Source organism: Dendrobates tinctorius, unplaced genomic scaffold, assembly GCF_039654945.1.
Source record: "Dendrobates tinctorius isolate UK_male_01 unplaced genomic scaffold, ASM3965494v1 ptg000015l, whole genome shotgun sequence".
Classification (NCBI taxonomy): Eukaryota; Metazoa; Chordata; class Amphibia; order Anura; family Dendrobatidae; genus Dendrobates; species Dendrobates tinctorius.
This window is the reverse complement of record NW_027361683.1, coordinates 9258646-9270867: the sequence shown is the minus strand read 5'-3', so window position 1 is coordinate 9270867 and position 12222 is coordinate 9258646. Positions and strand designations below refer to the sequence as shown.

General features: G+C 46.9%; 1 long non-coding RNA gene across 1 annotated transcript in view; it reads left to right on the top strand.

Moving 5' to 3' along the window:
• The window catches only part of LOC141075442 (uncharacterized), a 41115-nt gene extending 34620 nt beyond the window's left edge, over window positions 1-6495 (top strand). The window contains exon 3 of the long non-coding RNA XR_012227278.1: window positions 5837-6495. This is a non-coding gene — a long non-coding RNA (uncharacterized lncRNA). The remainder of the gene's footprint in view (window positions 1-5836) is intronic.
• The last annotated feature ends 5727 nt before the right edge of the window (window positions 6496-12222 follow it).

Below are 12222 nucleotides of genomic sequence, written 5' to 3'. Positions count from 1 at the left end.
CGAGCACTCCATCCGCAGCTGGCAGTGTTGCACAAGAGGTGCCCCACTATCGAACAGCTGGTGGTAAGTATCAACAGGCTGTGTTAAAGATAATGTCTTTGGGCGACAACAGACACACCGTGGAGGTACTGGCCGACTACTTGCAGCAACAAACTGAGTCATGGCTGGGCGGTCTACATCTTGAGGCAGGCAAGGTAGTCAGTGATAATGGCCATAATTTTGTGGTAGCCATAGCCCGTGAAAAACTCACACACATACCTTGCCTGGCTCATACTTTGAACCTGGTGGTGCAGTGCTTCCTTAATAATTATCCGGAGTTAACATCCCTGCTATATAAGGCACGAAGACTGTGCTCGCACATCCAATGCTCGGTCGTACACTCCAGTCGTATGCAGAAGCTGCAGTGATTGCTCCACCTCCCCAAGCACCGTCTTATCATAGACATTGCAACAAGGTGGAACTCCACCGTGCACATGGTTGAGAGGCTGTGCGACCAGAGGCAGGCTGTAATGCATTTGTGGGAGGATACACGGGCAGGCAGTTTGAGGGAAGACATGGAATTGTCGGGTGTGCAGTGGTCAAAGCTGAAAGACCTCTGTAAAGTCCATCAGTGCTTTGAGGAATGCACATGGCTGGTAAGCGCAGACGACGCCATCATAAGCATGAACATCCCACTTATGCGTCTGCTCATGCAAAGTTTGATGCACATTAAGGATCTGGCATCTGCAGCAGAGGAGGAGGAACAGGAAGAGGAGGAGGAGGGAAGCTTTGCTGACAGTCAGCCATTGTCTGGTCAGGGAACTGTCCTGGATGAGGTGGAGGAAGAAGAGGAAGAGGAGGAGGATGAGGGGGATGATTATTTTGGGCAGGAGGATGCTTCTCAGGGGGCAAGAGAAAATGTTGGCATTCCAAGGTCAGGTACAGTGTTTGTGCGTGACTGTAGGGATGTGGATTTGCCAGAAAGTGTTCCTCCACCCAGCAGTGGCAGTGCATTATTGACACCTGGAACATTGGCCCACATGTATGATTATGCCTTGCGGATCCTAAAAAGGGACCCCCACGTTGCCAGAATGATGAAGGATGACGAATACTGGCTGGCCAGCATCCTCGATCCACGCTACAAAGGCAAATTACATAACATCATGCCACAGGAGAACTAGAGATAATATTGGCTAGCAAACAAGCAACTCTGGTAAACCGTTTGTTTGAGGCTTTCCCAGCACACAGTAGCGGTGCTGGTTCTCCCACGAGCCGTAGTGGGCACAATGGAAGAGGTGTTCGTGGTGCACACTGCCGAAGTGGCGTTGGAGACAAGGGTTTAATGACCATGTTGTGGAATGATTATTCAAGTACCGCTCACACGACTGCTAATACTGCATCGATTAAAAGTGACAGGAGACAGCAGTTGTCAACTATGGTTACAAACTACTTCTCCTCAAATATCGATGTTCTCCCTCACAGGTCATCCCCCTTTGACTATTGGGCCTCTAAACTGGATTCCTGGCCTGAATTGGCACACTATGCCTTACAGGAGCTCGCTTGCCCTGCTGTTAGTATGTTATCTGAAAGAGTCTTCAGTGCTGCTGGATCAATCCTGACAGAAAAAAAGACCCATCTGTCGACCCAAAATGTTGATGATCTAACCTTCACTAAAATGAACCACGCATGGGTTTCAAAGGATTTTGTCCCACCTTCCCCTAATGACACATAGTTTGCCAGAAAACTGCCTCGCTTTTGTCCTCCTCTTCCTCGGACTTCCCCAATTCCTCCATTTGCAGCAGCTGAATGTCCAGCCTTCACATCAACATATGCCATTTTTTAAACCTCCCTAACTGGGCTGCCCACCCCCCCAAGGGCTGGTGTTGACACCTGGCGCACCCGGGCAAGTGCTGTTGCTCTGAACAGATGGATGGGCCCACTGATAGCCGACGGCACTGGCACAGGGCCCCTCATAGTACAATACAGTGTCTCTGATGGTGGGGGGCCCACTCACCGTCAGACACACCAGCGTACTATGAGGGGCCCTGTGCCAGTACCGTCGACCACGAGTGTGCCCCCCCTGCTTGGTCATGGCCACAGCACTTGCAAGTTGCAATACTTACCTCTCCCTGCTCCACCGCTGTGTAGTCTGGCCAGTTAAATCCTTCACAGGGACGGCCACTAGAAGCGTTTGTGTCTGCCTCCTGGAATATATACGGAGTATCCTAATGTTTACACTATGCTATATATACCTTGTATCTGGTGATACTGTACCCTTTTTCAAATTTTTATTTTATTGTGTACTCCATACTGAGCCTGTGAGCATCTGTGTATGACTCATGAAATTTATACGTAGATTTACTGTTATCCCTAGACTGTATAGAGCTGTACGCTTCTGATACAGTACCATATATCTGCTGGTATTTTGGGTCCATTTTCCAAAACATGAGGAAGTATGGTGGAAGAGGACGTGGATGTGGGAGTGGGGGGCCATGTGGTACTGATGGTGGTGTTGGTGCATCTGCTGGTAGTGCCAAAAACACAATAGCAGCTAAGGCAGGAGGTGTTGAGCCTGCGTCATGGTGTAGCTCTGGAAGGCCTGGAAGGCTCCGTTTTCTCAGAGTAGGTAGACTGCTTTTAAAGCCGGAGCATCAGGAACTGTTTTTGGCTTACATTGCTGAAACAGCCTCCAGCTCTATCGCCTCCTCTTCTGAAGTTTAAAAAAATGCAAGCATTGAGTCGTCAGTGCAGACTTCAGGTCAGGAGCAACCCCTTTTCTTGTGTCCTTCACCCACACCAAAAGTGAAGGATGCGGCAGCACACACTTCAGATTACTCCATGGAGCTCTTTTCACATACCATGCCTGGGTTAATTAAAAATGGGGCCCATCATATACTGGAGCATTTCAAATGGGGGACATAAGACACTGGAGCAGCATTTACGGGGCTCATTATACACTGGAGCATTAGAAATGGAGCCCATTATATATTGAGCATTATTAGGGCCCATCATACACTGAACCATCATCCATGAGGCCCATCATATACTGGAGCATTCCAAATGGGGGACATCGGACACTGGAGCAGCATTTACAAGGCCCATTATACACTGGAGCATTAGAAATGGAGCCCATTTTATATGGAGCATTATTTGGGCCCATTCGACACTGGAGCATCATCCATGGGGCCCATTAAATATTGGAGCATTCTAAATGGGGCAGATCAGACACTGGAGCAGCATCTATGGGGCACATTATACACTGGAGCATTACAAATGAGGCCCACTATATATGGAGCATTATTTGGGCCTATAAGACACTGGAGCATCATCCATCGGGCCCATCATATACTGGAGCATTCTAAATAGGACAGATCAGACACTGGAGCAGCATCTATGGGACACATTATACACTGGAGCATTACAAATGGGGCCCCTTATATATGGAGCATTATTTGGGCCCATAACACACTGGAGCATCATCCATGGGGTCCATCATATACTGGAGCATTCTAAATGGGGCAGATCAGACACTGGAGCAGCATCTATAGTGCACATTATACACTGGAGCATTACAAATGGGGCCCATTATATATGGAGCATTATTTGGGCCCATAAGACACTGGAGCATCGTCCATGGGGACCATCATATACTGTAGAATTATGTGGAGCTCATCAAATACTGTATGGAACATTATATGTGACCAATTAGTCTGTATGGAGAAATATATGGGGCTCATTATTCTGTATGGCGCACAATGTGGTGGCCATAATACTGTATGGAGTAATATAGTATCCTTTTTTTGAGCTACTGTACAATTTAAAATAGATCAGTCATGTCATGTAAGCAGTAAAGTATTTGTCATTGCACTATACCTTTATTTCTGTGCCGTATCAGAGCATCTTGAGTTGTGGTATGTGTTAAAGGGGCGCACTGACACTCTTTGGCCCAGGGCACACGTAAACCTGGAGCCAGCTCCCCCCCACAACTTTAGCCAAATAACCCCCAGTTTTCAATGCGTAACTATTATTATGAAGTAAATTAAGGTTGACAAGCTTCAGTAATAAGAATTGATGTTTTTGCATTGAAATGGGCACAGTAGGTGTGTTTACTGTCCTCCACTCCCTGCTGACTTTGCTTCCCCATTGACTTGCATTGGGTTTCGTGTTTCAGTTAGCCTCCGACTTTTCGCTATAGTCGGCCGATTTTGTTCGACCCGACTTTTGCGACAGTCGGGTTTCATGAAACCCGACTTGAACCTAAAAAAAGCAAAGTCGCTCATCTCTAATATTGGGGTATTCCCTTCTTTAGATGGTCTAGTATATTTTATTACCTTGTATTAATGTGGCATAGATTTGGGCCATGGTCAAAGTTATCTTGATCTAAGTTATCTGAGCACGCAAATCTCCTAGGATGCCCACGTTTTCGCATTCGTCCATTTTCCATTTTGTCATCTTTAAAATGCAAGAAATGAATATGCCATTGGTTGCCATTCTGTGGACGTGGTGCTAGTGCGGCAGCCAATATCAGACATCAGGAGCAGCATAGGAGATGGTGGGGTAGAGAACGGTAAGTAAAATGTGGTTTGTTTGATTTTTTTCCAGAACAAACTGCACTCGGGGATCGGGATTCTCTAAAAAAGGACAACATCTTTAACTGTTAAGTCAAGCTAAGGGTTTATGTGTGTGGGTGAATTCTCCATCACTGGCTATGTATATACATAATCCATTGTCACTACTACCAATAGGCACTTGCGTTACCTTTGCAACAATAGACACATTTCATAATATATCTTCCTAGTAATGGAGATGAATAAGCAATTCATGGTTTCCTCCTTGAACTAAGTGTAATCAAGAGGAAGAGGAAGTACAAGTTATTTAAATCATATAAAAGCATTGACATTGAGTAAATACAGATATATTTTTATCAGATATATAAGCAAATCATGTAAAAAAATCTATACTCTCTAATGGTAATAAGGAAGTTCTACTGAGAGCAGATGTCTGAAAGAAAATATAGATTCATGAGAATGAGTAATAGTGAAGGCCTGCCAAATGCAAATCCTATTTTTATTAGCTAACCAAATATCAAAAATTAATGTATAGATCAGGAAAATGAAATCCGCTAGATTTGCAATTTACATCGGAAGTGTTCAGCAGAAGGCTTTCCCGTCACATACCTTCAATGTATCCTACTGAATGGACATACAGTCTACACTTCACCCATAGGCCTATTGCATTAAAAAAAATTATTGTGTATGATAGGTTTTTAGGTAGAGCACAGCCAGAGGTTCAACACAGGACAGAGGAGGGCGCAGCACATCTGAATGAGCCCTTAGCCTGGTAACCATGTTTACAAATATGGAGATGCTCCTTAGCAATAGTTGGAAAAGTCAGCCCTTGAGCAGATGACAATGTTGTTACTGAATAAAATTCAAAGTTAGATATTACAGCTGAACTGGTAAATACCAGTCCAGCAGATCATTGAAGTGACTGCAGTACAATTATATACAGCGTATAAATCAATTACGGAGTGCACATGTAAGAAGATGAGCTGAGGTAGAGTTAACGGTTTCTGGTACCCTTTAAGGCTGGAACTATCGGGACTGTCCCCACTGTTACTAGGGGAGGCTTTTTCTGGGAGGGAAGGACCTTCACGCTGGACAGCCGGGGGTGTGGGGAATATATAGGAGGACTAAGTGCGAGAATGGGTCAGACTTGGTGGGAAACGACAGGAGAAGGTTGACTCCCTCTCCGCTGCTCCGGCTGACAACTCCACGCCACTCATCTCTCCGCGTGCTGACTATAAGAGTGACTTTGACGCTATTAACTTAATGTCTCATCTTGTTCTTTTGGACAGTTCTGTCCTGTCTGTGGTAACAGATAAGCTGCCTAGAGACTACTCCAAAGAACCACCCGCTGCCGCTGTCTGTGAGCGTTCCCACAGCTCGTGTTCGGTGCCATTTCTGAGAAATCCTCATAACAGATTGTTTCCACGTTCCAGCGCACTCAAGCCAAGCAAGACCGAATCCATCAGCACTGTCGGGAGACAGTGCTTCTCGTTCCTCCATAGCAGAGTCAGAGACTTTGTCCAAGATTTGCGATGCCGCCGGGAGATTTTCTAGCCATTCCCCTGCAAGGACTGCAAGCAATGTTACCTTGCTTTTGTGTATCTTATTCTCGAGCACTGTGTTTGTGTGCCATTCCCGTGCTAATCTTGCCTCCCTGTGTGGAGTATTACTTGTTAATTGCTTGTTCAGGAAATCCTGTTAACCCCTTCTCTGCCTTCGGCTCTTCACTGCATCCAACGAACCTCACTTCTTTACACAAACACAAGCATATTGTGTTGGAGGTGAAGGGCAATGGAATCCCAGGACACTTAGAGAAGATATTCACTACACATTCAATGTTCAAGAAAAAGTGTATAAATGTATTCACATGGTAGATTCACATTGAGATTAAAAAAAAAGTGCTTCTTGATTGCGACCATAAAAAGTGACGTCTCAAGTTAAAAATTTTCTCAAAGAGTTGCTATGGTGATGATAAAAAAAATAATTAAATTGAATTCAGTTCCAGAAGACAAGTTGAAATTACAATACAATAATATAATCACATATACAAGCATCCAAAATCAATGTAAAATGCCATTAAGTACATGCAGGTTTAGCTCTTGTATTGCTAAAGTTGAAGGGTCCAAGAGATCCTGGCTCTATCAAGGAAAACAACATAGAGCTCTGGCAGTTAAATACTTATTGCAGTTTAAAACGTTATAAAGTGGAGCAAATGGCTGGTTGCAGATTTGGCTAGCTCCTAGGGAATGTGAACGCTGCTGCAAAGAATACCCAAGGGAATCTGTGGTTGTGGTGCAGTGCTTGTAAATTCATCATTGAGTAATTGCTTGGGATGTCCTTTCTCCTGAAATTTATTGGCCATGTCTGCAAGTCTTTTCTCTCAGATTGCAAAGTTCGTAACTAGAATTGAGCGACTTTTGGTTTTTTAGGGTCGCGTTTCGTTTCGTGAAACCCGACTTTTCCAAAAGTCGGGTCGAGCAAGATCGTCTGATTATAGGGAAAAGTCGGGGTCGTCCCGAAACACGAAACCCAATGTAAGTCAATGGGGAATAAAAGTCGTCAGTGAGAGGAGGACAGGAAACACACCAACAGTGCCCATTTGAATGCCAAAAGCATCAATTCTTCTTACTTAAGCTTGTCAACCTTAATTAACTTCATAATAAAAGTTACGCACTGAAAAATGGGGGTTATTTGGCTACAGACTGTTGGGGGGGAGGGCTGGCTCCAGGTTTTCATGTGCCCTGGGCGAAAGAGCGCCCCTTTAACACATACCACAACTCATCATGCTCCGATACGGCAGAGAAATAGCGGTATAGTACAATGAAAAATACCTCACTTTTTACATCTCATGACGAGGCCCATCTATTTCTCCATACAGAATCATTGGTCCCATATAATGTTTGAAACAGTATATGATGAGCTCCACATAATGCTACAGTATATGTTGGTCGCCATGGATGAAGCTCTACTGTCTTATGGGCCCAAATAATGCTCCAAACATAATGGGCCCCATTTCTAATGCTCTAGTGTATAATGGGCTCTGTAAATGCTGCTCCAGTGTCTGATGTCCACCTTTGGAATGTTCCAGTGTATGGTGGGCCCCATCTATCATTCTCAGACGGTGTTAGGCCCAGTATGGATTGCACGTGATTGCACAAAGGTTAGAAAGGGTACCGTATCCCGAGATAACATGTATGGATAGCGTACACATTCAAAATATATGTCTCAGGAGGCAGGCTCAGACGGTGTTAGGCCCAGTATGGATTGCACGTGATTGCACAAAGGTTAGAAAGGGTACCGTAACCCCGGATAACATGTATGGATAGCGTACACATTCAAAATATATGTCTCAGGAGGCAGGCTCAGATGGTGTTAGGCCCAGTATGGATTGCACGTGATTGCACAAAGGTTAGAAAGGGTACCGTTTCCCCGGATAACATGTATGGATAGCGTACACATTCAAAATATATGTCTCAGGAGGCAGGCTCAGACGGTGTTAGGCCCAGTATGGATTGCACGTGATTGCACAAAGGTTAGAAAGGGTACCGTATCCCCAGATAACATGTATGGATAGCGTACACATTCAAAATATATGTCTCAGGAGGCAGGCTCAGACGGTGTTAGGCCCAGTATGGATTGCACGTGATTGCACAAAGGTTAGAAAGGGTACCGTATCCCCGGATAACATGTATGGATAGCGTACACATTCAAAATATATGTCTTAGGAGGCAGGCTCAGACGGTGTTAGGCCCAGTATGGATTGCACGTGATTGCACAAATGTTAGAAAGGGTACCGTATCCCCGGATAACATGTATGGATAGCGTACACATTCAAAATATATGTCTCAGGAGGCAGGCTCAGACGGTGTTAGGCCCAGTATGGATTGCACGTGATTGCACAAAGGTTAGAAAGGGTACCGTATCCCCAGATAACATGTATGGATAGCGTACACATTCAAAATATATGTCTCAGGAGGCAGGCTCAGACGGTGTTAGGCCCAGTATGGATTGCACGTGATTGCACAAAGGTTAGAAAGGGTACCGTATCCCCGGATAACATGTATGGATAGCGTACACATTCAAAATATATGTCTCAGGAGGCAGGCTCAGACGGTGTTAGGCCCAGTATGGATTGCACATGATTGCACAAAGGTTAGAAAGGGTACCGTATCCCCGGATAACATGTATGGATAGCGTACACATTCAAAATATATGTCTCAGGAGGCAGGCTCAGACGATGTTAGGCCCAGTATGGATTGCACGTGATTGCACAAAGGTTAGAAAGGGTACCGTTTCCCCAGATAACATGTATGGATAGCGTACACATTCAAAATATATGTCTCAGGAGGCAGGCTCAGACGGTGTTAGGCCCAGTATGGATTGCACGTGATTGCACAAAGGTTAGAAAGGGTACCGTTTCCCCAGATAACATGTATGGATAGCGTACACATTCAAAATATATGTCTCAGGAGGCAGGCTCAGACGGTGTTAGGCCCAGTATGGATTGCACGTGATTGCACAAAGGTTAGAAAAGGTACCGTTTCCCCAGATAACATGTATGGATAGCGTACACATTCAAAATATATGTCTCAGGAGGCAGGCTCAGACGGTGTTAGGCCCAGTATGGATTGCACGTGATTGCACAAAGGTTAGAAAGGGTACCGTTTCCCCAGATAACATGTATGGATAGCGTACACATACAAAATATGTGTCTCAGGAGGCAGGCTCAGACGGTGTTAGGCCCAGCATGGATTGCACGTGATTGCACAAAGGTTAGAAAGGGTACTGTATCCCCAGATAACATGTATGGATAGCGTACACATTCAAAATATATGTCTCAGGAGGCAGGCTCAGACGGTGTTAGGCCCAGTATGGATTGCACGTGATTGCACAAAGGTTAGAAAGGGTACCGTTTCCCCAGATAACATGTATGGATAGCGTACACATTCAAAATATATGTCTCAGGAGGCAGGCTCAGACGGTGTCAGGCACAGTATGGATTTGACGGCCCAGATTACACAGCGGAGGAGCAGGGAGAGGTAAAGATTGCAAATGCTGGGGCCCTGCCCAAGCAAGGGGGGCCCACTCGTGGGCATCGGTACTGGCACTGGGCCCCTCATAGTACAGCGGTGTGTCTGACGGCGGGTGTGCACCACCACCGTCAGAGACACTTGATTGCACTATGAGGGACCCTGTGCCAGTGCCCGCGCCCAAGAGTCGGCCTACCCACCTGTCCAGGGCAACGGCACTCGCACGGTGTCGTGCGCTAGGTGGTGACCCCGGCCATGGGGGGGGAAGCAGCACAGTTAGGGAGTTTTAGAAAGTGGCATATGTTGATGTTGGACATTCAGATGATGCAAAAGGCGAAATAGGTGAAGTCCCAGGAAGAGGTGGACCAAAGCAAGCCATTTTTCTGTCACCCTATGTGTCATCAGGGGAAGGTGGGACAAAATCCTTGGAAACCCATGCGTGGTTCATTTTAATGAAGGTTAGATCATCCACATTTTGGGTTGACAGACGGGTCCTTTTTTCTGTCAGGATTGATCCAGCTGCACTGAAGACTCTTTCCGATAGCACACTTGCAGCTGGGCAAGCGAGCTCCTGTAAGGCATATTGGGCCAATTCAGGCCAGGTGTCCAGTTTAGCGGCCCAATAGTCAAAGGGGAATGACCTGTGTGGGAGAACATCGATATGGGAGGAAAAGTAGTTTGTAACCATAGTTGACAACTGCTGTCTCCTGTCACTTTCCATCGATGCAGTATTACCAGTTGTGTGAGCGGTATTTGAAAAATCAGTCCACAACATTGTCATGAAACCCCTGTCTCCAACGCCACTTCTGCTGTGTGCACCACGAACACCTCTGCCAAGCTGCCCCCGGCCCGTACGGCTCGTGTGAGAACCATCACCGCTGCTGTGTGCTGGGAATGCCTCAAGCAACCGATTTACCAGAGTTGCTTGTTTATTAGCCAATATTAGGTCAAGGTTCTCCTGTGGCATGATGTTTTGTAATTTGCCTTTATAGCGTGGATCCAGGATGCTGGCCAAGCAGTAGTCGTCATCGTTCATCATTTTGGCAATGCGGGGGTCCCTTTTTAGGATCCGCAAGGCATAATCTGACATGTGGGCCAATGTTCCCGGTGTCAATGATGCACTGCGAGTGCTGGGTGGAGGAGCACTTTCTGGCAAATCCACATCCCTCCAGTCACGCACAAACCCTGTACCAGACCTTGCCACGCCAACATTTTCACTTGCCCCACGAGATGCATCCTCCTCCCCTAAGTAATCATCCCCATCATCATCCTCCTCCTCCTCTTCTTCCTCCACCTCGTCCAGGAGAGGTCCCTGAGCAGACAATGGCTGAATGTCATCAAGGATTCCCTCCTCCTCTTCCTCCTCATCAACATTGGCTGCAGACGCCTGCTCCTTAAGGTGCATCAAAGTTTGCATGAGCAGACGCATGAGTGGGATGCTCATGCTTAGGATGGCGTCGTCTGCGCTTACCAGCCGTGTGCATTCCTCAAAACACTGAAGGACTTTACAGAGGTCTTTCAGCTTTGACCACTGCACACCTGTCAACTCCATGTCTGCTCTCAAAGTGCCTGGCCGTGTATCCTCCCACAAATGCATTATGGCCTGCCTCTGCTCGCACAGCCGCTCCACCATGTGCAGGGTGGAGTTCCACCTTGTTGCAATGTTGATAATGAGGCGGTGGTTGGGAAGGTGGAGCAATCGCTGCAGCTTCTGCATACGAACGGAGTGTACAGGCGACCGGCGGATGTGCAAGCACAGTCTTCGCACCTTCTGGAGCAGGGCTGTTAACTCCGGATAATTTTTGAGGAAGCACTGCACCACCAGGTTCAAGGTGTGAGCCAAGCAAGGTATGTGGCTGAGTTTTGAAAGGGCTATGGCTGCCACAAAATTACGGCCGTTATCACTAACTACCTTGCCTGCCTCAAGATGTACACTGCCCAGCCATGACTCAGTTTGTCGCTTCAAGTACTCGGCCAGCACCTCGGCGGTGTGTCTGTCGCCCAAACACATCATCTGCAACACAGCCTGCTGACGCTTTCCACTAGCTGCTCGATAGGGGGACACATCGTGTGCAACAGTGGCAGCTGCAGATGGAGTGCTCGTACGACTGCGCTCTGTGGACAAGCTTTCGCTTCTGGAGGAGGAGGAGGAGGAGGAGGAGGGTCGAACGCCTACAGCCAACTGTTTCCTATACCGTGGGCTAGGCAGCACTGTCCCACCACCGCTGTCCCCTGTGGACCCTGCATCCACCACATTAACCCAGTGCGCAGTGATGGACACGTAACGGCCCTGGCCATGCCGACTGGACCATGCATCAGTTGTGAGGTGCACCTTTCCGCTCACTGACTGCTTGAGTGCATGGACAATGCGGTCTTTCACATGATGGTGGAGGGCTGGGATGGCTTTGCGAGAGAAGTGGCGACTGGGTAGGTCATAGCGTGGTACTGCATAGGCCATGAGTTCGCGGAAAGCTCTGCTTTCCACCAACCGAAAGGGCATCATCTCAAACGAGATTAGTTTGGCAATGTGGGCGTTCAAACCCAGTGTACGCGGATGAGACTGAGTACTTTCTTGACCTACTCATAGTGTCTGGGAGGGTGAGCTGGACTTGAGAGCTGCATATGGTGGAAGTAGCGGTGGACAG